The 27878-nt window shown below is 43.2% G+C and overlaps 1 protein-coding gene across 8 annotated transcripts in view; it reads left to right on the top strand.

Moving 5' to 3' along the window:
* GNG12 (G protein subunit gamma 12) overlaps positions 1-27878 on the top strand; it is a 68584-nt gene that overhangs the window by 13155 nt on the left and 27551 nt on the right. For 4 of the 8 annotated variants that reach the window (XM_008166657.4, XM_008166660.4, XM_024103854.3 and 1 more), the window contains 2 exons: positions 15249-15307; positions 18378-18499. The exons of 1 other annotated variant lie outside the window; for it this stretch is intronic. The gene's annotated coding sequence lies outside the window, so the exon portion shown is untranslated. Of the gene's footprint in view, positions 1-15248; positions 15308-16436; positions 16518-18377; positions 18500-27878 lie in introns of all 8 variants that reach the window. 3 more of the 8 variants (XM_065554005.1, XM_065554006.1, XM_065554007.1) reach the window with 1 other exon arrangement.

The following is a 27878-nucleotide window of genomic DNA, read 5'->3' as shown; positions in this document are numbered from 1 at the left end:
TCCAGAAATGTTTTCCGTAAACTGCCTATCCCTAATAGGATATGTTTAGATTTCTGTTCTGTGTCGTTATGTTTTCATGCTTAAATTTTCTTAACAGTTGGTTGAATATACAGTTACATGCTATTTGAACTGTCTGTGTTTATGAATTTAAATCCTTAAAACTGGCTTGTTGCTTTAAGTCATTAATCATTTCAATAAGTAACGAAGCTTTTCAGGAAGAAAATTTCCATTCTGTATTTTTTTTTTTAAGTCAAGTTTACATAAACAGGAATTCACAATTTATTAGACTTCAGTGTCTCAGTGGAATAAATTAAATTCTATTGCAGAGCAATCCATATCAGTTTGAATTGAAAGAATAAGCATTTGTGGAAGATGATCTTTTGCAATGATACTGTGTATGTTTTTAGGATGTTTGCAAAGAAACTTTAGCTATAGTAAGTGTGGCAGGTATTTTATCCTGATATATGCTATCAGTTTGTATGTCTCTTAACTTCTCAAACATAACTTTGAGGGCGCAGGAGTTTAGTTAGAGAATTTTGCGTTACGCAAAATGGAAGTTTTACACTTGTCAAACATTTATTTGCTCTATTGTTTTCACATTTGATTAATATGAATCTATGTAAAAGTAGATGGAAATGTTGACCATATTATTTCATCTGGAATGTATCGTAAGTCTAGAAAAGATATGGCCATTCATCTGTGGCTGCCATAATTCATTTCTGCTTTGAGTTTATTAATACACAACAGAAATGATGGTGCAATCTTTACTCAAGTTAATAAGCCTTTCATGAGCAGTCCCGTTGGCCTCACTTGGCCTACTCTCTTATGTAAATGGTGCAGAAGAGTAAATATTTTGTGTTGCATTGCAGCTGCTTTGTTTTCCTTTTTTTCTCAAGAAAAGGGAAGACTATAGAGGGATCTGCCCAAGGCGGCATATGCCGTGTTAATAGCATAAGCCTGCTGAGATGGATTTATCTAGTTAAAAGAAAAAAAATGACTAATAATGGACTATTGAGTTTACAGAGGCATAGTTAAAATAGACTAATGTGGCAGTAGTTTAGCATAACTTGAAAAACTCTGGTTGCAGGGTTTTTAAAGAATCTTTGACTTGTCTTTCACAAAATAACTCTGCTTTCATATTTAAAGTATTGCACTTGTATAAACTAGCAAAAATAATTGAATGGTTTTAGTAAGTATATAATTTTAAAACATAAATAATCACTGTCAAGTGATTAAAAAGATTAATTGTGATTAAGCGTGCGATGAAAAAGATTAAGCGTGCAATGTTAAACAATAATAGAATGCCATTTATTTAAATATTTTGGGTGTTTTCTACATTTTGAAGTATATTGATTTCAATTACAACACTGAATACAAAGTGTATAATGCTAATTTTATATTTATTTATGATTGCAAATATTTGCACTGTAAAAAAAATAGTATTTTTCAATTCACCTCATATCTTTTGTTTATCATTTTTACAGTGCAAATATTTGTAATAAAAATAAGATGACGTGAGCACTGTATACTTTGTATTCTATTGTAATGGAAATCAGTATATTTGAAAATGTAGAAAAACATCCAAAAACATTTAATAAATTGGTATTCTATTGTTTAACAGTGTGATTAATCGTGATAAATTTTTTAATCATGATTTTTTTTTTAGTTAATCATATGTTAACTGCGATTGACAGCCCTAATAAATATATAGACTGAATTCACATGCATAAACTTACCTCGTACGTATGTATATAAATTTTTGTTATAAAATTTCCCACATACAACAGCAGTTCAATAATTTGCATTAATGATTGGGAAGACCATTGCAAATCCCTGAATTTTATGAATCAGGAAAGGAACAAATGATATAAAGGAAGGCTAATGCTAAAGACACAATGTGCTTTATTCATTTATTTTGACAATTATAGTTTAAGGTACATCTACACAGAAAAATAAATAAAACACTGCAGCAAGTCTCAGAGCCCTAGCATGAATATATCTACACCGCTATTTTTAGCCCTGTGACCCTGAGTCAGTTGACTCGAACTCTGAGGGTAGTTCTGACTGCAGCTAGACACCTGCGGCTGGCCTGTGCCAGCTGGCTCGTACTCGTGAGGATCGGGCTCGGGCTGTTTAATTGTGGTGTAGATGTTCAGGCTTGGGGCTTTCAAGCTTTGCAAGGTCCTAGAGCCCAGCCTGAGCCAGAATGTCTACACCACAATTAAACAGCTTTTTAGCCTGAGCCGCATGCGCCTAAGTCAGCTGGCATGGGCCAGCAGCGGGTTTTTAATTGCAGTGTAGACATATCCTGAGACTTCGCACCACAGGTATTTTGCAGCATAGACATACCTCTAACGTACCATTTTAAAATGGTAGTGCAGTATAGTTCTTAAAGATAATAAAGATTTAGCAAAATAAGAATTCACTTAACCTCTTTATTATAGGGCTTGAAAATTTAACCTTTAAGCTAGGAGATATTAGGTAAGTCTAGCCAGGGTGAAAAATACGCTGCTAAACACCCTGCAACTAATATCAGTCAACTCTCTATTTAAAACATTAAAAAAAAAATGAAAAAAAAACCCTTGCTCTGTCCCTCTTGCTTTTGTTATGCCTGCTTTCCTTTCCTGTCTTGATGGCACTTTTTCTTTCTTTAAGTTGGTCTCTTCCTTTAAACTGCCAACAAGTTTGATACAAGCTTGTCTTCACTAGAATATTTGGTTGTACCAGGATACAACCTTGAGGAGCCTAGGCATGATTTTGCTGTCAGTGTAGATGAGGACAAGTAGTGTTTAACACTTGACTCACAATCAAGCGACAATTTTAAGCATTGTTTGCCCCCATTGTTAATGAATGCAAAGTCAAATTTACCATTGCAGTGTTGCCTGCTCTATTATTTGAGTCTTGTGATATTTGGTGTTTTTCTTTAAGCTACAGCTGCTTCAACTAAAGGTATGTCTACTATGGCAGAGTTACATCACTGGCAGTTATAGCGCTGCTCAGAGAGCGCCGAAGAGAAACCGCTGTTGTGTGTTCACACTGTCAGCTCCCTGCGCAATAGCATGTTCACACTTGCGGCCCTTGCAGTGATATTCAGAGCAGTGCACTCCGGGCAGCTATCCTGCATAGCACCTCTTCCTCTTCTGCCGCTAAGAGTTGTGGGAAAGTGGAGGGAGTCGCGGGGCATCCTGGGTCCTGTTCCAGTACCCCGTGATCCATTGCTTCGCATCCCAGCAATCCCTGTGCTTGTGTCCGCATTTGATGCCATCTTTCAATGGTTTGTGTACTGTGCGCTCTGCCTCTTTGGTCTGCAAGAATGGATCCCACGCTGCTGACCAATATGCTGCTCGCTTTCACTAACACTTCATGAGTGGCAGTGGAATTATTCCTTAAACTACAAAGGCAAGAGGAGTTTGACATTGATCTTGCCACGCATAGTAGCTATGACACGAGATTGCTTGTGGCATTCACGGAGGAGCTGACCACAGTGGAACGCCGCTTTTGGGCTCGGGAAACAAGCACTGAGTGGTGGGATCACATTGTGATGCACGTCTGGGATGACAAGCAGTGGCTGTGGAACTTTCGGATGAGGAAAGCCAGATTCATGGGATTGTGTGGTGAGCTCGCTACAGCCTTGTGGCACAAGGACACAAGAATGAGAGCTGCCCTGCCATTGGAGAAGCATGTGACGATTGCACAGTAGAAGCTGACTACTCCAGACTGCTATCGATTGGTCACTAACCAGTTCAGAGTGGGAAAGTCGACCGATGGACTCGTGTTGATAGAAGTGTGCAGGGCCATTAATCGCATCCTGCTCTGAAAGACCGTGACTCTGGGCAACATTTGTGACATTGTGCACACAAATGGGCTTCCCTAACTGCAGAGGAGTGATAGATGGCACACATATTCCAATTCTGGCACCAAACCACCTAGCTACAGAGTACATTAATCGGAAGGGGTATTTCTCTATGGTTCTCCAGACGCTTGTGGATTACCGTGGGCATTTCACGGACATTAACGCAAGCTGGTCCGGAAAGGTGCATGATGCATGCATCTTTTGGAACACTGGCCTGTTCAGGAAGCTTCAAGCAGGGACTTTCTTCCCGGACCCGAAGATCACTGTAGGGGAAGTCAAAATGCCCATCGTGATCCTGGGAGACCTCGCCTACCCGTTAATGCCATGACTTATGAAGCCAGGCATGGGGAACCTTGACAGCAGCAAGGAGTGATTCAACAACAGGCTGAGCAAGTGCAGAATGACTGAGTGTGCTTTTGGACATTTAAAGGCCCGCTGGCGCTGTCTATGACGATACTCCTATGCTTATAGCCGTGTACTGTACGCTCCATAATATTTGTGAAGGGAAGGGTGAAAGCTTCACTCAGGGCTGGACCACTGAGGCTCAGCACCTGGAGCCTGAATTTGAACAGCCAGAGACCAGGGCTACAAGAGGGATGCCTTGAGGCAGCAATTTTAAGCTGAAAGCCACTAATATTTGTTGCTGTGCTTGGGATGTTAGGAGGTGATTGTGATTGGTGCAGACAATGCACTATGAAGGTTTAAGAAAATTGCCTGTTGCTTTGCAGGGCTCTTTTTGCTTTCAATTAAGGGACTAAAGATTGCTTTCAAACCAAAACAATTATTTTATTTAAAAAACAACAACCAGAGGAGAGAGACAAACAAAAAAACACATCAGCACTGTGGATGATATGCGGGGGAGGGAGAGTCCCAGGAGGAGGTGAGGCCCTGGGACGGTTAAAGATTTGTGTTTGTCCAGGAATCATATCCAACATTGTCCTTTGGAGTACAGTGCAGCAGGTACTGTACTTCAGCAGGGCCAAACTGCAGAGGGATGGGTGTTGAGTGCAGTGGATAGTGGGAGTCTGCAGGGCTGGACTGTGACGGGGCAGGAGTGGAATGCAGCGGGTACAGACTGGAGCCAGGAGGTTGATAAGAGTGTGTTGGCGGTGTCTGGGGGGTGCATGGGAAAGAATTGTGCGACGGTGGCTGCAGAGGAGGCCGGACATGGAGCTGCTCGGTTTGCAGTGCTAGTAGTGCTTGGAACATGTCCGCTTGGCGCTCCATAATATTTAAGAGCCGCTCCGTGGCTTCATTCTGGTGAGCTCCATTCTCCTTTCGGTCCCTCTTTTTGCTGTCCTGCTACTCCTTCAATTCCTGTTTTTTGGCTGCGGCGTCATCATGACATCACACAGAAAGTCCTCTTTAGTTCTTCGTGTCTGCTTTATAATTCTGCGCAGCTGTTCAGCCAGCGATAAAGAGGGAGGCTGGGCTCCCAAGATCATATTTGTGAAGCCAAAATGCAACATTTTACAGAAGTAGTATTGTTTGAATCAGTGGTCTGTGTGTTGCAGTGATTTAAAACACTGCCACTATTCACATACCTGTCACTAACTGGCTGATCCCAGGCAAGCACACATGAGCCACAAGACCCCCAAAATGGTGAGTAACCGCAGGGGAAATCAGTGTTCCAGGACCACATGTGCACTGGGCATGTGGCTCTTGGGGAGAGCCAGCACTGTAGGGGAGGCCTTATAATCCTTACTGTCCCCACATTTTCCACAGGCTGTGTTCATTATGGAAGATATCTCTTTGCTGAGGGTGAGCAGGGAATCAAGGGAGGGTCTTCTCCAAGGCTGAGGCGTCCGCCCAGGCCCTTTTTTTGCAGGTCGCCTGTGTGCAGTGACGGCAGAATGGCGCGGGGAAGTTACCCTTAATGGGGCAAGAAAAAAGCAGCTCTGCCAAAAACCTGCAGCAGCAGATTGCCCAGTATCTCCATGAGAGTTTCGTGCTGCTCTCTGAGGGAGAGTCCCATGAAGTGAGGGAGTCAATCAACCCCCTGTTCCGCCGCTCAGACTAGGCATGTGGTGGGACGCACATCATACAGACACAAGCCTGCTTTCTGCAACCCTCCTGCCCCCAACAACTTGCTTCAGCGATTCCCAAAATCAAATCCACTTTCCAGGGGCCTTCTCTCCTGTTTGTGCTTTGCCAACATCCGACAGCTGTGACTGGCTAGCCTCCTCCAGGGTAGAGAAGAGCTCCTGGCTGCATGCATCTCTGACCTCCGAGTCGTCCTCTGCCTCTGGGTCCCCCTCCCCCTCCTCATCCAAGATTTCTTCCCCCTGGCTCTGTCCACTCTCGACTGGCACGTGAGCCACTGCAGTATCCACAGTGGCCTTCGCAGTGGAGGTGGGGTTGCCAGTGAGATTTGCGTCCAGCTCTTTGTAGTACTGGCAGCTCGTGGGCACAGCGCCGGTGCGGCAGTTTGCCTCCCGCACCTTGTGGTAGGAGTTCCGCAGCTCCTTCGCTTTGATCCCGCACTGCAGTGTGTCCTGGTCATGGCCCCTTTCTGTCATGCATCGTGAAATCTGTCCATAGATGGTATAATTCCTACAGCTGGAGTGCAGCTGGGACTGGACAGCCTCCTCTCCCCAAATGCTGATGAGGTCCAGCAGCTTGGCATTGCTCCAAGTGGGAGATCGCCTGGTGGGTGGAGCAGGCATGGTCACCTGGAAAGATGTGCTGAGACCACTGCCCGCGTCCCCGAACAAACAGGAAGGGGACTTTCAAAATTCCCAAGGAATTTAAAGGGTGGGGCTCTCGGTTGGTCACCTGAGGGCAGGGCAGTAGAGTTCAAACCGATACCAGAGAGGCGAGAACAGGCATTGTGGGATACCTCCTGGAGGCCAATCGCAGCGCTGTAATTGACCAGTGTGTCTACACTGGCACTGCAGCCCCAGCGCAGAAAGCTGTACGCCTCTCGTGGTGTGTGTGTGTGTGTGTGTGTGTGTGTGTTTTTTTTTTTTTTTACTGTGCTGCAACTGCGCAGTTTCTGCGCACTAAGTGCCATGGCAGTGTGCACACCTCAGGAGTTGCACTGCAGAAAGCTGCTTTATGCACAGAAACTTGCCAGTATAGACAAGGCCTAAGACATTGCAAGAGAATCTCACCTTTTATTTTAAAAAAAAAGTTTCTAGCCCTCATGGTTATAGAAAACAAACTTGAAAATGTGAACCAAGTGTAGCCTAAACCCTCAAACTAGAGGGAAAATTAAAAATAAAAAAAGGGTTGAATTATTTTTGTCATAATTTTTAAGCCAATCTCATGGTCTTTTGATTCCTGACTTATGACTTTTTAATGCCTGGAGCAGTACTGAACATTGTGTTAGTTAATATGGTTCCCCAAGGTTGTATTCCACCATGACCTTATTTTCTAGTGAAGACAGGCTCTTATGCCAGTTGGTGAGATAGTTTTTGTCCATTGAAAATTCGGCTTTAACCATCAAATGCTTTTCATGTAAATCATGTGGTGGTTTTAAACAAGTAAACAAAAGAAAAAAACCTTTTAGTCACTAGAAACTTGGGCTGGTTTTGAACTGCTGACTTAAAGGCAAAAAGTTTTGTGCGCCATTAATCAATTCCTCAGCCAATCCCTTTTAATTCATTTTAAGTTAAAATTTTCACCTGTGATGTGAAACATGACAGACATACTTTCCATTTAATTGTTCTCACTGTTTCTCTTTCCGATTTACTTTATATATTCCTTTCTTTCTTTTTCTGTTTGTGTTCTCTACCTCCTTTCCTATATTTTCTGTTCCACTCTTCCCTGTCTCCAAAATAATCTCTGTGCTCTACTTCTCTTTTCTTTCTTATCCCATTAATCTATACCATCTACAATCATCCCATGTACTCAATCATCAACCTCTTTTATGCAAAGGACTTTCAAAATTTAGCAGAACACCTAACAGCACAACAGTGCGAGGACTAAACTGAGGGATGAGAGGCTATTGTCCAGGGACAAAGCTCAAGTGACAAGCCAAGGGTAGTTGGATTCATACCAAGGTGCTATCCCTGAGTCCTCTGAACAGAATCCTGTTTTGTAGCTTCTGACTAGCAAGTGTTGAATAAATAGATTCAAAACCCTTCCTCATGCACAAACCTGGCTGCTGAAAAAAGAGAAAATGCTTATATTCCTATTTTTCCCCCTTCCACTTACTCCAGAAGTTCCTGGGTACAACATAGGTGGAGGGAAATAAAGAGAAATCTCTTCTTCCTCTCTGACTCCATTTTTAAGTCCTTCTTGTCAGTGAATAGATCCAGTGTCTGTCTCTGCTATTGCTCATAGCCTTCTTCAGCAGCAGCAGCATGAAATTCACTGCGCTGGGTAAAGGAGTCTTTTGTTCCCATTTTCCATTTTACTCCTGCTAAGTTTTTGTTTGTTTTTTTGTTTTAAACCAGTTCCCCTTCCACTTATTTGTAATGAGACCCTCTTTCGTTATGGGAAGGTGGTTTCTGCCATTAGGATGATCCAGTTGGTTGTCAGTCTGGGCATGAGGCATGTCATGTCATTCTGATGCCAGGCTAATGTGGTTTAAAATAACCCTGACCAGCCCTTTAAACCTGGTTCTGAAGTACCATATTGATGGGATGTGGGGCAGCAATTTGGCTAATACAGACATGCAAGTAACAGAGCAAGATAAATATTGGATTATATGACGTTTGCCACCACTTACAGTATTTAATGTTTGTGTGGTGAGCCAGGTCTTTTGAGGGCATCTTGCCCATGTACCACTAAATCTGGGGACACGGTAAGAATATGGGGCCCAAAAATAGAAGGGAGGAGGCTGGAGCATTACAGGGACAACAGAAGTCCATGCCTGCACCTCTGGGATCTGCATTGCCTCATTACCCTAGATGATGTGCTGTTCAGGGGTCAGCCCCCTGTTGTGACCTGATAGTTTTTGCTTGATAGGAAACAAGTCCCAGACACTGAGGAGTGCCTCTTTGTGAAACAAACAGCTACAAATCCTGATCCGCCTGGGACAGTTTTTAAAATGGCCAAGCTTTTGGGAGGCCCCTGAGTTGCTGGCTGTGGCGGCTGATGGAGCCGTGCAGGCTCCTGGGGAATAGGTTTGTGCAGTGCCAGGTAGCAGCTCCATACCTGGGGTTCCCAGTGGTGCCCTGCTTCCCCCAAGTGAGGTGAGTCCACTGGCTTCAGATTCCGCATTGCATGGTGGTAATACTGCGTCTCAGCCTCAGGCTGCTCCACTGCCTACTCCTCTGAGGATGGATCTGATTGATGTGCCCGCTACTTCTACTATGCCTGGCCCCTTTTTGAATGGGGATGCTGCAGCAGGAGCCCGATATTCTTCTGTGTTAGTGGAGTCCAAGGGAGATGAAGAAGATGATGATGTCTCTGACTTCTTGCTGGTCCCTGATGTTCTCACCAGTCAGCTGGACAGGAAGGGTGGTACAGCATGCAGGAGATGAGTGACTTTTGAGATGACACTGAAGGGAAATGGGGAATTGAGGTTGAGGCCTGTTTCCTTGATCTGCAGTGCTTTGTTCATTTGGCCGCTCTTGTTTTGAGCGATATCTCATTTGATAGCAGGAAATGTTTCCATCTCAAGAAGTAGGTAGGCAAGGTCAGAAAGCATGCCGGGACTGTTCAGGGCGATAAAACTCCCCTGTGGCTCGTGTATCTCTGGGTCCTCCCACTCTGCATTGTTTCCCTCTGTTCTCTATCTTTATCCTTCTAACTTCTATGGTGCTGCTCAACCCCAGCTCTCTGAATATTAATGGGTACCAGGGTGGTTGTTGAAGGGCACAAGTTCTTGAGCTTCTCTGATAAAACCTGGCCAGTCTTTTTTGCAAGAGATTTGTTTGGATCCTGATGACCAGAAAGCTATCTGAATGAAGAGGAAGGGGAAGGTTGTTTGAGCCATGGCTCTGATGTCAGTGCTAGGGTGTCTGTACTTTTCTCCCAGAGTGCAGCTTTCCTTTGTGAAGGAGATTGTGCAAGGTCAGATCCTCCAGATGGAGGTGTGCATTGGTGCTGTGGTGGTTAGTTTTTTTTACTGTCTGTGCCCATACTATGGGGCAGGACCATGTTTCCTTTTTGCAGATACCCAGTTCCTACTTGGCTGTGGTCCTCAATGCTACTATTGTCTGCAGGGGTGGGGATGATGACTTCATCTGTACTGTATATTGTTTTAGACAGGAGCCCTCCGGAGCCACAGCCTCAGCTGGCCAAGGAGCTGTATTGTCTCGTGTAGAATTTTGGCTTAGTGGATGACTGGAGGTTCTCTCATGCCACTGTTAGGCAATACTTAGGCTCAAAGGCCACCCCAACCACATCTCTGGGGCTAGGCTGGATTTCTTTTATGCTGTAAAGTCCAGCATGATTGTTCGTTCAGTTCTGCTTGTCTCCCACTCACTTGGCTGACCATCACTATGTCTCTGTCAGTGTTTCTCTCCCCTATCCTGCCTGTGCTTCCCGCTGGTGTTTTTATCACCAAATTGTTTCAGGGCCTGAATTTCACCCAGGCATTAGCTGTGTTTTGGGAGCATTGGCGGCAGCAGCAGAAGTCCTTCTAGGAGTCCTTGAGACAGCGGCAGAACATGAGAGGTCCAAATGCAATTGTTTTGCCAATGTTACACCCAGGCTGCTGTAAGGGCCTTGTGTCATGCTGAGTACCCTGGAATGGGACATCGTGGATCTTCATGGCAGCCTTGATGTTGGGAACCTGATATCAAATATGAGCCTCCAGAGCGCTTGCTGGAGGAGAACATTGCAGGGAGCTCTGGTTTGGGCCCATTTCCCTCAGCTGCATGACATGAGAAATTTCTTTGGTTTGGAGAGGAACACTGTGGACTGTCAGCAGATTCACTGTCTCCAGCTGCCCAGGGCATGTCTGACATCTGATTCTGTGGAAATCCAGAAAGCATCTGTATCCTTCTGTAGTGCTTTGTACTCACTTGAGTCCTGTGACATGCTGGCAGTGGTGGAGCTGCACCATGGGTTGCCCTGTCTCGCTAGTGAGGAACAACAATGTCTGGAGCCCTTCTGTCCTTGCAGGAGCTCTATTGTGGTCCAGCAGCTCTCTACAGGCAAAGCCTCAGGAATAGATGGGCTGTTGTCTACATTTTAGGATCTTATTGGTCCTGATATTTTTCTGAGTGGTTTCTGGAGTGCTTCCAGAGGAAGGAGCTGTCCCTCAGTTGTCACGGGGCAGTGATTACCCTGCTGCCCAAGAAATGGGACCTCTATGATGTGCGGAACTGGAGACCTATTTCCCTTCTCTGTCCCAATTACAAGATCCTATTCTATCCTATTTGGATGCAGTGTTTCATTTTTTTCCTCAATTGTTCCCATTTGATTAATCTCTTTGGGTTTTTGCGGTAGCTTTTCAGTTGCTGGGAACTGTTTTCCTCCAAACTTGAGTTTATTCTGGGAGTGCAATACACAGCCTGTTTGTGTGTGTGTGTGTGTGCTGGTGTTACTGTATCAGGCCAAACTGGTCATTCTGAACTTTCCCAAGGATAAAGTGACAAGGGTAAAGGGGTGTGATGTGCTGGAGTTGTTCTGCATGCTGATCGTTGCCTGGCTGTGGGTTTGCTACCTTTTATAAGCTCACTTTGAAGTCTGGATATGTTTTGATTCACCTGATGTATTAATAATGTCTTGAGCAAACTTGATTCTGGTGACGCCATAGTGATCCATCTGTAATGTTTGTTCGGGGTGGGTTTATTGCTATTTATTCCTTTCTTTATGTATATTTAACGTATTTAATGACATTTTGAATATATTTAAATGTAATTTTTTTTTACAGTGAATAAAGGTGTTATTCACATCTCTCCTCCCCCTCTCCCCTACCCTTCCCGTGCCCCAGACCTAAAGACCTTCCTGAATCCTGACAAACATTTCTTGGAAACTGATTTATGGAGATTAAACTGATACATCTGCACAAAACATTCTGGTTTCAACGAAAACCTATTTTGCTGAAATGACAGTTCTGACTGGCTCTAAGTTCTGAATAGGCACAGAACCTGCCCAGAGGTCTTTCTCACTGGTGCAGTTTATGTGCAGATTTGGCAAAAAAAGCACTGCATTGGTTCACACTCACTTCACATTTGGAAGGTTTTGTTCTTTGCCATAAGTGCTAGAAACTTAATTAAAAAACAATATAAGCTTTCATTTTTTATGAATTGACACTAGCAGTTCATGGGAGAGGTCCTAAACAAGCCATTGTTTCTCTTGGAAGTACAGCAAGACTTCTTGGCAGAGCGAAAAGCACCAGTCGTCAACTACATAACTGAGTGGCACAGGGCACATTTTCTTCCTTTTCTTTTAACCATTTCTGAAAACATATTAAAGACGACGGGGGGAAAACCTCTAACCAATCAAAAGGACATAAATGTAGTGGTTGGAATGTGTCCTTCAACCCATGTAAATTTGTTGTATCAACTATCTGATGCCACATCACAGTGAGAACTAGGGTGGCTGCATGAGCTAGAAACGCAGAGCATCGCTTAACATCGTTTCGCTTAAAGTCGCATTTTTCAGGAGCATCACTACAATGTTAAGCGAGGAGTTACTGTATAGATGTCTGGACTTGGGCTGGAGCTTGAGCTCTGGGACCCTCCCCCCCTCACAGGGTCCCACTACCCAGGCTTGGCTGGAGCCCAGACATCTACACTGCAGTTCTATAGCCCCTCAGCCCCCTGAGCTTGCTGATAAGGGCCAGCTGCAGGTGTTTTATTGCGGCATAGACATACCCTAAGGCTTTGTCTACAGTCCAACATTTCTCAAATATGGCTGCATGTGGCCACCAGGGGCTTTTTGTGTGGCCAAAGATTCCTAGGCAATGATGGGGAGGGAGGCAAAACAATGTTAACAAACATACAGATATCATTTTTCACAGAAACGGACTTGCTAGCTAGCAAGTTAAAAAAAAAAAAAAAAAAAAAAGCATAAGCGACAACAACAAAACAAGAACGTGCAAATCACATTTGTTTCTATTCTGTTTAGGTCCAGTAAAGAATAGAGACAACTGTACATTATTTTTATTATTGAGTCTGCATTATTAACCTACATAAATAAATTATGATTTGGATGTGTATATGTGCAAATGTATTTGTTGTTTTTCTTTAAAGTTAATTAAGTATTTTAAGAAAAATTGTCAGAATGGCCACCAGCAAGAGTTGGTGGCTGCACTCTGAGGCCACCAAACAATTTCTTGTGAGACCCCCTGGTCTCTAGCATAGACAAAGCATTGCATACTCCTAATATGGGTTAAAATGGCATTAAAACTTAGGTTCCCCACTTCAACCTGACCGGTTTAGCATGTGTTACAGGCAGTGTGCCTTGTTTACACTAGGCAGCTAGACGGTGATAGCTAACACCATCTAACAATATACTTTTAAATCCTAGGGTAGACAAAGCCAGTAAACCTTCCACCTTCACTAGGAACTCAGCTTTGGGAGCCGTGAGCTTCAGAAAGGGCAAATTTTTATGCATCTAAAAATTATGATTTCCTTAAAACGTTGATAGAGGGTTACTACAACTACTACTACTCCTTTAAAAAAATAAAAATAAAAAGTGATAGTGAGTGCAGCAACTTGCCAAAAACATTACACCAAAAGCAAAGGGGGAAGAATTATACCCATGATCCTTAGTTATGATGTGAGAAAACAAAAAATATGTAAAACACTCTAAAAAGGTTTCTCTCCCAATTATTTAAATCATGGTTTTCTCACTGATGATGCCTGAAACCAACCTTTCCCTCTTCCCTGGGATGCCTGAAACTGACCTTTCCCTCTTCCATTGCTTGTGCACTGAGGTTTATTGGCTCTGCTCTGATAGTGCAGAAAAATTATTTCTAGGCTTCTAGCTAGAAGTGTTTCTACTCTGTTCTAGCATACACTTTTATTGTGCACTTATGCATTTTTCTTTGATTTAAAAATAATCTCTCCCAAAATGAAAAATTAATATAATTTTTTTGTTCTACACATTAAACCTTATCAAAATATTTTAGCTAAAAGCTTAAATTTTTCGCTCATTTTTATCATAATATTTAAAGTGAGACAGAATATGTAAAATGTCAATAATTGTGGTAGGGGAGTGAGTAGCTTGATTGTTGCTAAAGGCCTGATGCTGGGAGGGGCTGAGACTCTCTTTACAATCAGGTTCAATAGTCAATAAATAGGAGCAGGAATAGGGATGAAATCCTGACCCTGTTGTAGTGAATGGGAGTTCGGCTATTGACTTCAATGGGGACCAGGGTTTCAGACACTGAGGCTACGTGTACAACACAGAGCCTATGCTTGCATAGCTGTGTTGGTTAATCCCCTAATATAGATGCAGTGTACACTCAAAGAAGGACTATTTCTACTAGTGCAGGAACACCACTGCCTCAAATGATGTTAGCTACCTTGACAGAAGCAGGGGCGGCTCTATGTATTTTGCTGCCCCAAGCACGACAGTCAGTCGGCTTTCGGTGGCATGCCTACGGGAGGTCCGCCAGTCCTGTGCCTTCGGTGTATCTGCTGCTGAAACCGCGGGACTGGCAGACCTCCCACAGGCATGCTGCCGAAGGTAGCCTGACTGCTGCCCTCACGGCAACCGGCACGCCACCCCCCGCGGCTTGCCGCCCAGGCACGCACTTGCTGTGCTGGTGCCTGGAGCCGCCCCTGGACAGAAGCACTCTTCTGTCAACAGAGCTGTCTCTACGCTGGGTGTTTTGTGAGCATAGCTGTCAGACAGGGATGTGACTTTTTTCACAACCCTGACTGATGTAGCTATGCCGATATAAATTTTAAAAGTAGACCAAGCTCCAGTTGACTTTTCAAAGAGGCCTGGGTTCAGATCATTTTTCAGAATTATAGAAGTAGTATTATTTTTTATGATTGCTTTAATGTCTCCTATATGCTAGGCACTTCCCAAACACAAGATGCTGTTCCTGCCCCATAGGGCTCTCAGTTGGAAAAGACAAGGAAAGTATGAAGAGTTGGGAGATCGATAAAACATACGAAGGATTATTTGTTAAGTAGATACCATGTGTGCTCACTGGCCCTCTATTTAGCCATAATCTGTTGGCTAGATAAATCTGTTCTGGTTTCTTGTAGACATAACAGTAGAAGTTGGACCGAAGGAGAGATGTAAAACTGTTCCTCTTGGCGGGTTCTTTGGGAACTTCCTGATTTTTTTCACTCATCTTTGAGAAAACTTCCTGTGCTGTGGCCATAGCCGCTACTGGGTTTATGCTTTGGGAGGTGAATACAGCGCGTGGTTGGTTGTTTGATTTTTGTGTGTTTGTTTTTTATTTTGCCTGTATATAAGGAAACTTTCAAAATATTGTAGTCTTTGTAATAAGAAATGTCAGTGTTCGATTCTAATCTTTGGCTTTCTTATACTATGGGTATATCTATATTTTCATTTTACTGTGTTACAGATTTACTACGCTGATTAAACCTGAACAAGCTGGGACAAGTGGAAAGACTGCTTGTCTAGGTAAGTTTTCAGCACACACCCTTTTCTGTCTTTGATTGCAAAATATAAAAAGGCATGATATTCAATTTCTCAAACCAAGTTGCCTTAATTTTGCTCTGGAGTAAAATAAATAAAATCAGCATCTATATTTGGCTCTGAATTTGAACATTCTTGTTGCTCTGGAATAGTTTGCATATCCTACTTGGTTGGGAGGCAATAGTAGCGACTGAATCTCTTTTTATTATGAAGAACCTATTATGAGTCATCAGTGTGATGCTGTTGCAAAGAAAGCAAACATGATTCCGGGATGTATTAACAGGTGTGTTGTGAGCAAGACACGAGAAGTCATTCTTCCGCTCTACTCTGCGCTGGTTAGGCTCAACTGGAGTATTGTGTCCAGTTCTGGGCACCGCATTTCAAGAAAGATGTGGAGAAATTGGAGAGGGTCCAGAGAAGAGCAACAAGAATGATTAAAGGTCTTGAGAACATGACCTATGAAGGAAGGCTGAAAGAATTGGGTTTGTTTAGTTTGGAAAAGAGAAGACTGAGAGGGGACATGATAGCAGTTTTCAGGTATCTAAAAGGGTGTCATAAGGAGGAGGGAGAAAACTTGCTCACCTTAGCCTCGAAGGATAGAACAAGAAGCAATGGGCTTAAACTGCAGCAAGGGAGATTTAGGTTGGACATTAGGAAAAAGTTCCTAACTGTCAGGGTGGTTAAACACTGGAATAAATTGCCTAGGGAGGTTGTGGAATCGCCATCTCTGGAGATATTTAAGAGTAGGTTAGATAAATGTCTATCAGGGATGGTCTAGACAGTATTTGGTCCTGTCATGAGGGCAGGGGACTGGACTCGATGACCTCTTGAGGTCCCTTCCAGTCCTAGAATCTATGAATCTATGAAAACCTACTAAACAAATTAAATGTATTGGATGTTCATTCTTTCCTCATATTTTCCATGCTTTTATCTTCTCTAATTTTTCCATTTTCTTCTGTTCCTTTCTCATCTGTCTTTTCCCTTGCTTCAGCCTTTTTCATTTTCCTTCTTTAGTTATTCCCTCATGTCTTCCCCCTGCAAAATATCCTCTCACACATCCACTCTCAATCCTTTTTCTCCCTTTTGCTCTGCCACAATCATCCCTAATGCCCAGCAACAGTCCAGTGCTTACAAGGTGCAGGAGAGGTGGTGCAGGGGAGGAGAACAGAAGTATGGATGGCACTTCCAAGTCTAGGTCAGTAACTGCCTGCATATGGTAGCATGACAGCCAAGCTTCCTGTAGACTTGCCACTTGCAGCAGCGCTCAGTCTCAGACTCTGCTCACATCTGATTGTACAGCCTTGTCTGTGCTATGCAAACTTTCTAAAAACTTTCCACGATAATTAACACTTGTTTAGCTTCACTGGTGTTAGCATATTTGGAGACTTGGTATAGGTGGGCTGCTGGCATCTTTAACATAGTGTCATAACTCTTCTCAGAGCAGCCCTAATCAACACTTGTTTGTTAATAATAATTAATAATAAAAGAATCAGCAGCAGCTGGTATCCCATCATACTAAGACTTCCAGTGATGCTAACACTAGTGGAGCTGAACAGATGTCAGCAATGATGGGAAACTTTAAGAAGATTTCCATAGAATAGGCAAGGGCCTATGTCTGAGGAAGAGATGGCTCATAGGGTTGCTGATAGTGAGATTTAATTGAGTGGGGATATGATCACTCGGTAAATCTGTGGCTGGTCCCTGAGGTGCGCACATGCTTCCCAGCTCACTGTCAGTTCCAAAAATTCAGTTATCCATCCAGTCTACTGGGGTTTACAAAAATCAAGACTAAACAATGTCTTCTGTAAAACCGACAGGAACTTTGTCAGTTTTCAGGGATACTTGGTTGCTCATTTATTTATAAAACCCTGAAACTGTGTGTTGTTAATTCACATAAGTACAGGGTGGGTGTGATCATGGTGGACAAGAGTCAGTTTGTCTGGTTTTCCTAAGGGGAAGTGGGTAGGCAGAAGTTGGCAAACGGTTTTTATGGGTACTATTTTTATTAGGGTACTATCTCATGTGAAATCAAGCACTCAGATAATACAGTGATGAAGGCCATATAAAAACCTAGATACAATACGCATTATGGACCATACCTCCAAAACCAGCAGTGATGGCTGTTCTGGGGAGGCGGATGAGAGAGAGTAAGAGAGCATGCGCAGAAGCAGACATGTCAGACATCTGATCAATACCAGTTCAGCTTGAATAAAAATGTAGTGACCTGGACCATGCTTCATTTTTCTGTGTGCTGCTCTGATGCGTGAATTTCAGGAAACAACGTCCCTGGTCCAGTGTTTTTAATGGTAATTTCTGAGCGTCATCTGCTACTTTGGATGGAGTTCTTCTCCCAATCCGACAAATGATGCTCTTTCTGGTCATAGGCGCCAACTTCTCCTGGCACTGGTGGGTGCTTGCACCCCGACTCCACACCTGCCCTGCCCCCTTCTGCCCCTGCCCCACCCCCATTCCAACCCCTTCCCCAAAGTCCCCATCCCAACTCTGCCCCTTCCCTGCCCCTATTGGACCCCTTCCCCAAATCCCCACCTCCTCCCCTGAGTGCGCCATGTTCCCACTCCTCCCCCCTCCCTCCCACAGCTTGTTACGGCAAGCCTGGGAGGAGAAGCAGGGACGTGGCGTGCTCAGGGGAGGAGGCGGAGGTGAGCTGGGGAGGGGGGAAGAGCGGGGAGCTTGGCTGCTGGTCCACCAATTTTTCCCTGTGGGTGCTCCAGCCACGGAGCACCCACGGAGTCGGCGCCTATGCTTCTGGTTTGCTCATTCAGTTTACTGGCAGTCAGTCAGTTGCAGATGACTTCCTGATTTGTGTGCTAAAATAAATTTATTTTGTTTGACAGTCTTGAAATACAACACTTCTTTCTATATGGGTTTCTCTTCCTTGTCACAGCACCAATAAAATGGTCAAAAATAAAAGCTTTGATAAATTCATAAAACCCGGACTTTGAATTTATGTAGTGCCTTCCAAACAAGGCCCTTGAATACTTGACAAATAGCTTCCCGTCAGCCCTTTCAAGTGGATGTTATCCCTGTTTTACAGGTTAAAGAATTTGCCCAAGGTAACACACCCACAGTGTGGCGGAGCTGGAAACCGAACACAGATCTCCTGACTCTACTCTGGTGTTTTGACCACGGGACCATCTCTGCCCTACATGTTGTACGGTAAGCTATTTTTGATAGAGAGAGAGAGAGACTTCTTTATAAATTAAAGTTGTTTATAGGTACTTTTAGATGACCGGAAAACTTTCCAATTGTCGATTAGGCTGACAGCACCATCTGGAGGGTAATTGGTATGTTCCTTAGAGAAAGATTTAGAGAAATCTCACTACAATTTGAGGAGTACGAATTGTTCTTATAAATGACATTTTGTTGATATTACCTGAATGAGATAATTTACAGTGGTTTCAAAGTAACTAGGTCTAGGGGTCAACTTTCACTTTGATACTTTTATTTACTGTAATGGTCTGAGTTTTCGGAATGAGATCAGTAAAAATGGAAGGGGAAAGACCTAATTTTCTCCACTATTTGCACCTCCACCAAACAGCTGTGCTTGACAGAATTGCACATGCCATTCATCCCCCAGACATGCTAAAGGACAGCTTGACCTTAAAAAGCCTAAATCACAGAAGTAGCTCCATTAGTCAGTGGGACTACTTGCATAAGAGCTACTCTTGGGAGTAAGGCTTTGAAGAATCCAGTCCTTAACTGAGTATCCAGTATGCTGAATCCTGTTGAGAAAATTGGAAGTAAATGTCTTATGCTTTCCTTCACTTCCTTACACCTGAGTAGGGTTTTTTATGCTATTCAGGAATACCGCCAAACTAAAAGACAGGTAAAAATGATGCTTAATTTTTTTAAATGTACTCACTCTGAATAATCTCTTGAAAGCAAGAATCTGAAATCTGTTTCCTTATAAAAAGGGATCTCTCTCACTGTGCACATGCACTGAACTGATTGACTTTGGAAAAGTTACTGTACCTCTGTGTGCCTCAGATTTTTCAATCTATAACATGGGGAACATGATACTTTTCCTTCATAAGTGTTTTGAGATCCACAAATGAAAAATGCGATACGAGAGTTAAGTGTTGTTGTACTATTTATTATGGAAGTGGTTGTGAAATGTATTAATATACATCAGAATCTAAGCAAGACGTAAACAGGGGTATTCCAGTCCCATGCTTAAACCACTGACTTCAACTCTCTTTTGTATAAAACCATATCTCAGTGCATTTATTTCCGTTTCACATTGCATACTGAAATTTACAGTCTTATACTGTACAGTATATATTATATTAGACTCAAAATCCTTTTGGGATAATCATAGGACATATGAAAAATAATTTGTGCATGTAAAATTTTTCTATGAAACAAAACGGAAAATCTTTAAAAGGTGCAAAACAGCAGGGATTTTCTAGAGCTTTTTTTATTTGACTATAAAAGCTTTACATTGAAAAGCGTGCATTCAAAAAAAAATCTGTCTACTCAATCCCCACTAGTAAACCATTGGCATTATTATTAATAATCCATTGTATTGGTGTAGCACCAAGAGTCTGGGAGGAGGGGTGAGGACAGCCCTGCTCTCACCCTGTTATATGGGGTAAAACAGCTGGAGTGACATGAAGGGGCTGTAGAAGTCCTGGCACAGGCAATGCAGAAGACAGCCAGAAGGCTACCTTCTGAAGACTCTACTGCAAGCTCTGTGTTAGGGTGGGATCACAACATGCAGCGTAGTCGATTCTAGGCAGCACTGTGGCCCTTAAGACAACTAGGGAGGCTTCTGAAACTTAGGCCCCAAGGGCTGTCTTAAATTACTCTCTAGGACCTGTTTCAGAGTAGCAGCCATGTTAGTCTGTATCCGCAAAAAGAACAGGAGTACTTGTGGCACCTTAGAGAATTTGTTAGTCTCTAGGGTGCCACAAGTACTCCTGTTCTTTTTTTCTCTAGGACCTCTGTCCCCCAAAACAATGCAGGATCAGGAGGGCAGAAAGGTGGCTCAAGGTCACCTTAACTATTCCCTTCCCCAGGGCTGGGTGTTCTGGCACAGCACAGAATCTCACCCTTAAGCTCCATTGTGCTAGGAGCTGTACATTCATATAACAGACAATCCCCTCTCAAATAGCTCATAATCCAAGTGATTGTAAGGCATCTTGGTTTTTAATCCATGTTTTATTTTAGCATCATATCGTGTATTTCTCAATGAGGACAAAACTTTAAGGTTTCTTCTCAACACACAGTTTTTCTATTACACTAATCTCTTTAATGTAACTCAAAATAAAAATATAAAATAAAAGACTACAAATTCCAAGTATCAGTTTTGTTGATAGTCTGATACATCTGACTTATTTGCTATCCACTAGGTGTCACTCTTGTTCTAATATTAGGAAGGCAGTGAAAACCCTTGAGTTTACAAGGAAGTGAAAGAAGTAAAAGCCCATGTAAGAGAGAAACTATGTTTTAAGATTTTCTGTCTGCATTCATAATTAGAAATGAGGCTAGCTATGTGACAGCTGAGCAAGCCTGAATCTGATGTTCAACTTTGAAATAACAGAGGTTTCTTTGAGAGGATGCAAGAGATCTGTTAGCTGGGCGGGGAGTCATTATCAAACGTCCATAGCCTACTAAAGACTGTTACACTAGTGACAGCGACTACGGTGGATGATGTCACACGAGGCGTGCGGTGAAGTTGCCAGATAGGAGTCAATCCTGTGAATCCATGAATCTCTGGGGTGGCCCCGTGGGTGGCGCCAGGAAGTGTCAGAGTATGCACCACTTCACGTGTTGATGGAGAATGTGAAAGCATGGTATGCTGGGGTATTTTTGTCCATCCTGGCAACGTGGCTGAAGAGCAAGCAATGCTGCTTTTGGATATAACGAGGGCTTGAAGGAAGGCCAGATATTTGCAAAACTGTGACATTTCACACAAAGTCAAACTACTTTATGCTCAGGATTTGGTGCTGACAGCACATATGGAATGCCTCTAGCCGCTCCAAGTGTGCTTATAGGAAGTGTGACACTGGAAGACCAGATGTCAGCTCATGCCAAGGCCCCTGGGCCTCACTGTATATTGACAAATGTATAGCTGGAAACCAGTTTGCTCAGCTGTGTGTGAGTACTGTTAAAATAAATTTTAGAGTTATAAGAATGTGTTTAGTCTTTATAAAATGCTTGTAGGATGCTGTATGTAGTTATCTTATAACTAGGATGCAGATATAAGTAAGATAACATTTAAGTGTTCGCAATTATAAAAATGTTTGCTCAGGCTGTAAACCCCCACAGTCAAGTGAGATACTAGTTTACCACATGAGGTGTCCAGGGCTGCCCGGGGGACGGGGGGGCAAGTGGGGCAATTTGCCCCAGGCCCTGCAGGGGTCCCCATGAGAATATAGTATTCTATAGTATTGCAACTTTTTTTAATGGAAGGGGCCCCCGAAATTGCTTTGTCCCAGGCCCCCTGAATCCTCTGGGCGGCCCTAGAGGTGTCGTCATCTCCCCAACAAAAGAAGGTCAAACAGACAAGCCATTGTGGAACATCAGTAGACAAAAGACTTTGTTGATTGCTTCCCCCACACCCATGAAGAGGGTATGTGTGTACAAGCCCTCATCCCATCTCTGCTTGAACGCTGGGTGAGGGAATAAAGATCCCTGTCTAGGAATAATTGTGATGACTATACTGCTTGTAATTTGGAGACAGCAAAATTTTTAAGCATAAGCAAGGGATCCCCAAGCTGCTTGGCTTGGTTAGCCCTAAAGGACATACAGAGCTTGCATATTATACCAGCTAGTATAACCTTTTGGAACTTAAGACTTTATCTTATTTGTGTATATATGTTTACCTGCTTTAACCTTATAAATAATTATCTTACTACTTTTTCTTAATAAATCATTAGTATTCTAGGATTGGCTACAAGAGTAGTCTTTGGTTTGAGATCTGAGTTACAATTGACCTGGAGTAACCTGAATATTTTTGGACTAGGAGTCACCTGACTATTATTGTGATTTTTGTTGTAAGGGGCCATCTATCACAACAGCAGACTTGCCTGGGTGGCAAGATAGACCAGAGTGCCCAGGAGGATTGTCTATGACTCCATGTTAAGGGTACTATAGTGCTTTAGGAGTTCACGCTTATTACTGGGTTGATGAAATCTAATTATAGAATTTAAAACCAGTTTGGGGTTTGCACCTTGTTCCTTGACAGTTTTCCCTGAGATTGGCATTCATGCTTGTGAGCTACTCAAGATAGCTTGACAGGAAGGTCCAGGGTTCTGACCCATATTGCAATACTGATAATACACGGGTTTGATAGATCCTGGACTTTGTTTCAGTGGAAAGACATTTTTTGCACCCATCTCTCTCACCTCTGCAGAGCAACAGTCTATAGATGCAGTTGTTTGTCCATAAGCCATATCAAGGCCTCCTCTGTTACACTGTGGATCTCATCCAATTCACCTTTCAATTCATATTTGGGTCACTGCATTATGATGTATTTGATGCTTTGGATGTTCTCACCGCAGTCATACGAAGGGGATTTTCCACTTGTGTATCAAGGAGCCTCATCTTCCATGGTTTGTTCAGATGCAGTTCAGTGTGGACCAAAGTCTGTGTGGCATGTCAAAACCGGGAGGGTGGCTTTGCTGGGTAAGTAGCAATGTGTTTGTTTGAAATGGTTGATGAGGTTCCAGACACTTTGCCATTCCCTGGCCAGATCTAGAGACATGAGGTGGTCATGTGTGGTGCACAGTGGTTTTCATGATTTCAGGTGTTTTGGGGGCATGTTATCCATAACCAGTCAGATTGGAAGTTCTGGGTAGTCTTTGGCACATTTAAGTTCTCATGCTGTGGCTATATCTCGGCTGATAGCTGGATGTTCAATGTTTGCTAATACAGAAAGTCACAGTAGAGGTGTTGATTTTAAAGTTCCTATGATGATTTTGCATGGTCTGATTCAGCTGCTCATCCACAAGTTGGGTATGGCAACTTCTTGTCTACACTTGTGCACAATACTCTGCAACTCTGCCGAGACCAATGTTCATAGCACTGAGGCAGTTGATTCCCAGCTTGTTCCCACTAACTTCTGAATAATATTGATGCAAGTCTTACCTTTAGAGGCTACTTTCTTGAGGTGGTCATGAAAGGTCAGTGAGCAGTCAAGAATGACACGGAGATATGTTAGTTTTGGGTCATAACAGTTTCACGACAAAACTCAACAGTTAGTGTTTTGTGTGATTGTATTGTCAAGTGGGGAAGTAGAAACTACTGATTTGCTTGGATTTGATCTCATCTTCCACCTTTGGAAGTACTCCATGATCTTATCGTCAAATGTTAAGGTCACTTCAAGCTCTTTAAAGCTATGGGCCTAAGTTGCAAGTGCCAAATCATCAGCATACTCAAACTTCTGAGCTATCATTTCAGGTATATCGCTCGTGTATACATTGAAGAGTGTCGGAGCATGAACAGAGCCTTTTGGTAAATACATATGCTAATTGTTGTGTCTTCAATAAACGCAGCATACTGCCTTTTTCACTTAAAAAAAACAAACTAACAAACAAAAATCTGGTATGCTTTTTATAAGCATAGCACAGGACTTGTTTGCAGCTACTTCTGTGCAGTCAAACTAGCTTGCTACTTGGGTAGGCTGGCATCCACAGGGGCCCAATTCGTTTCAGAATTATACACTCCATCAGCTTGTGGTGGTCAAGAAGGAGATTGGCCTATTAACTAGAAGAGTGATCTGCAGGTTTTCCAGGCTTTAGGATTGCAATGACCTTGGCTTCTCTCCACATGTGAGGAATTTCACCAGTCTCCAGAATGTTGGTAAAAAGCTGCATCATCCATTTCCATGTGTGGAACTCCGGATATATACTATCTTTTCCTACTGCTTTTCCTAATTCTATGGCTGCAATGGCTGTGTCAATTTTCTTACTTGTGGATGATCCAGACCATTGGGATGACAGAGCACATGTGGACATCGCCTGCTGAAATTGATGCTGGACTTGTTTACTATGTTTGTCACTGCGTCCGTAAGTGAGAGATGCAGGAGGCAGTGAGACTTATTTGTCAAAGAACGTCCTGTTTGTTGTGACTATTTGAACTATGCTTGCAGCCTAGGTAGATGAACTAGTTGACGGTCTCCACAGTACTTGACCCCTCTTGAGTTGTGTGAGGGGAGGAGGGGTCTGATGGCCCACTTCAAGATTCTGGGAAGCGACTGTTAAATTGAAGGAGTTGTTTTTAAATTGGCTAAGTCTACAGGAAAGAAGCAGATAGTCAGTTGAAGGGAGAAATACTGAATTTGGGGTTGTCAGAGAATTTTCCAATTCTAAGACTATGCATAGGGCATTGGACTGTCTTTAATAAGGCTGAGATGGATAATTTTGACGTTTTTGACTAAACTGGGTATGATAAACTTTGTGACCAGTAGGGTGACCTGACCAGATACAGTAACTCCTTGCTTAACGTTGTAGTTATGTTCCTGAAAAATGCTACTTTAAGCAAAATGATGTTAAGTGAATCCAATTTCCCCATAAGAATTCATGTAAAAAGGGGGGTTAGGTTCCAGGGGAAAATTTTTCCACCCAGATAAGACTATATTATATAATGCACAGTAAGTTTTAAACAAACAGTTGAAAACTGTACACAGCAATGATGATTGTGAAACTTGGTTGAGGTGAGAGTGTCAGAGGGTGGGATATTTCCCAGGAAATGCCTTACTGATAAATGATGAACTAGCACTCGGCTGAGCTCTCAAGAGTTAACACATTGTTGTTAATGTAGCCTCACACTCTACAAGGCAGCACGAGTGGAGGGAGGGGAGACAGTATGGCAGAGAGAGACAGACACACACACCCTGTGTGTGAGAGAGACGCGCATTGCCCCTTTAAGTATGCTGACACCACTCTAAGTACATTGCTTTTTTAAGTAGATCAGCAAGTTGAGACAGCAGCTGTTGCCAGCAAGCTCCTTCCATCCTGAGCCCTGTTATGTCCCCCCGCTCTGTGGAGATGGGGTTGTGACGGGTTAGATCACAGAACCCCCACTTGGGGTTTATACAGGGTAAACTCTAAATTGTTCACCCTCTGTAACACTGATTAAGAGATATGCACAGCTGTTTGCCCACCCAGGTATTAACACATACTCTGAGTTAATTAACAAGTAAAAGTGATTTTATTAAATACAGAAAGTAGGATATAAGTGGTTCCAAGTAGTAACAGACAGAACAAAGTAAGTCACCAAGCAAAATAAAATAAAACATGCAAATCTATGTCTAATCAAACTGAATACAGATAATCTCACCCTTAGAGATGCTTCAGTAAGTTTTTTCCTCAGACTGGACACCTTCCAGGCCTGGGCACATTTCTTTCCCCGGGTACTGCTCTTGTTCCAGTTCAGGTGGTAGCTAGGGGATTCCCCATGATGGCTTCCCCTTTGTTCTGTCCCACCCATTTATATATCTTTTGCATAAGGCAGGAATCCTTTGTCCCTCTCTGGGTTCCCACCCCCTCCTTCTCAATGGAAAGACACCAGGTTAAAGATGGATTCCAGTTCAGGTGACATGATCACATGTCACTGTAAGGGCTCGGCTACACTGGTGCTTTACAGCGCTGCAACTTTCTCGCTCAGGGGTGTGAAAAAACACGCCCATGAGCTCAGCAAGTTACAGCGCTGTAAAGCGCCAGTGTAAACAGTGCCCCAGCGCTGGGAGCATGCCCAGCACTGTAAATTAATCCCCTTGTGGAGGTGGAGTACCTGCACTTCAAAGCGCTGTCGCGGGAGCGCTCCCATGGCAGCGCTTTGAAGTTTTGAGTGTAGCCACGGCCTAAGACTTCAAGCCTTCATTCCTTCCAGCCTGACTCACAGAAAGGCTTGCCTGCAAACAGAGCCCTCCGCAGTCAATTGTCCTGGTTGATGGGAGCCATCAAGATTCCAAACCACCATTAATGGCCCACACTTTGCATAATTACAATCGGCCCTCAGAGTTATATTTCATATTTCTAGTTTCAGATACAAGAGTGATACATTTATACAAATAGGATGACCACACTCAGTAGATTATAAGCTTTGTAATGATACCTTACAAGAGACCTTTTGCATGAAGCATATTCCAGTTACATTATATTCACTCATTAGCATATATTTATAAAATCATATAGAGTGCAACGTCACAGGGGTTAAGTAGTGGGGGGCAGCAGCGGGAAGGAGGGGAACATTCTGACATTAGCATCCCTTTTCCCCCTCCCCCTGCATAGCAAGCAAGAGGCTCCCGGGAACAGCTCCAAGGCAGAGGGCAGGAGCAGCACAGGGCAGTCGGGGGAGGGCCGCTGAACTGCTGGGCAATTGATAAGCCTTCTGGGCGTCTGCTGCACAGGGAACTTAAGGGAGCGGGGAGCTGATAGTGGGGCTGCTGCTCCACCCTGGTGTAGAGCTGGGGGTGAGCAGTGGAGTTTTGATAGCATAGGCAGGTGCCATCCCCTTAGCTCTGCTGTCTTTGTTAGGTCCTGGTGCTGCTTCAACTGTGGCAATTACTTTTCTCCCCCTCACTTGTGCTGCTAAGTGTCGTTGTGCCTATTCTGGGCCTAATTACCCCACCTCTCTTTGTTCCTATACATTAGATTATGAAACCTCTTATATTGCAGTGCCTGGGTAGCTAGACTATTTTGTTAAGGAAGCAGACAGCAGTGAGGAGCCTGCCCTCCAGAACCCCAGCCATCCAAAGCAGTGAAGATGAGACTGGCTCAGGTAGCTAGCAGTAGGATGCTTGCCCTGTGGATCTCCAGCCCTGGAGCACAGAGAAGGGGAGAGCTAATCATTTGATTGGTATTACAGAGCTTGCATCCCTACCCTAGGGATGGCTGGCATCTTAGCCAACACACCAGGGAGCAAACTGAAGACCTCCAGAACTAAAAGCATGAACTGCTATAGCTTGAACCAAAAAGCTAAGGCTCTCTAACTGCATCTGTAAATTGACTTGTGTCCTCTGCAGATTGCACTCAGTACGGCAGTGGGTTACACTTGTCAGCAGTGTTCCTCTTCTCCTTAAGGTAGCTGATGTTAAACAAACAAAAAATCAAAGCAATACCATGGAAAAGGCAGGAGTGATTATATTAGATCAGGAAAAATCACATTTTCCATAACCTTCATGACTGCCTGACTTTACACAGAGCAAAATAACTTGAACTCTTGTAGTATTTTAATTCTTGTCAATGTTTAAGTGAAACAGAAAAAAGAGCAATCATTTTAATGCATCAAAATGCCATTCACAAATGCACAAAATACTGTGTATCATAGAAGATAATGTATCACACTTTTACTCTCCTTTGTGCTGTAAGTATTTACTAACTTTGCAATATGCATTATATTTCGTGACATTTTATTTTTGCAGAAATCCTTTAAATAAGTCCTTTTCAATTAGGTCATCAACTTGACCTCACACTATTGTGTTTAAATCCTCAGTGACTTTGAAATTTTAAATAGATCGTAAACAAATAAAACCCTTTTTATTCCCATCATTGGAGTTCCTGGTGCATGTTTTTATTTAGTAGGTCTC

Source organism: Chrysemys picta, chromosome 8 (assembly GCF_011386835.1).
Source record: "Chrysemys picta bellii isolate R12L10 chromosome 8, ASM1138683v2, whole genome shotgun sequence".
Taxonomy (NCBI): domain Eukaryota; kingdom Metazoa; phylum Chordata; order Testudines; family Emydidae; genus Chrysemys; species Chrysemys picta.
This window is presented reverse-complemented; position numbering and strand designations above follow the sequence as displayed.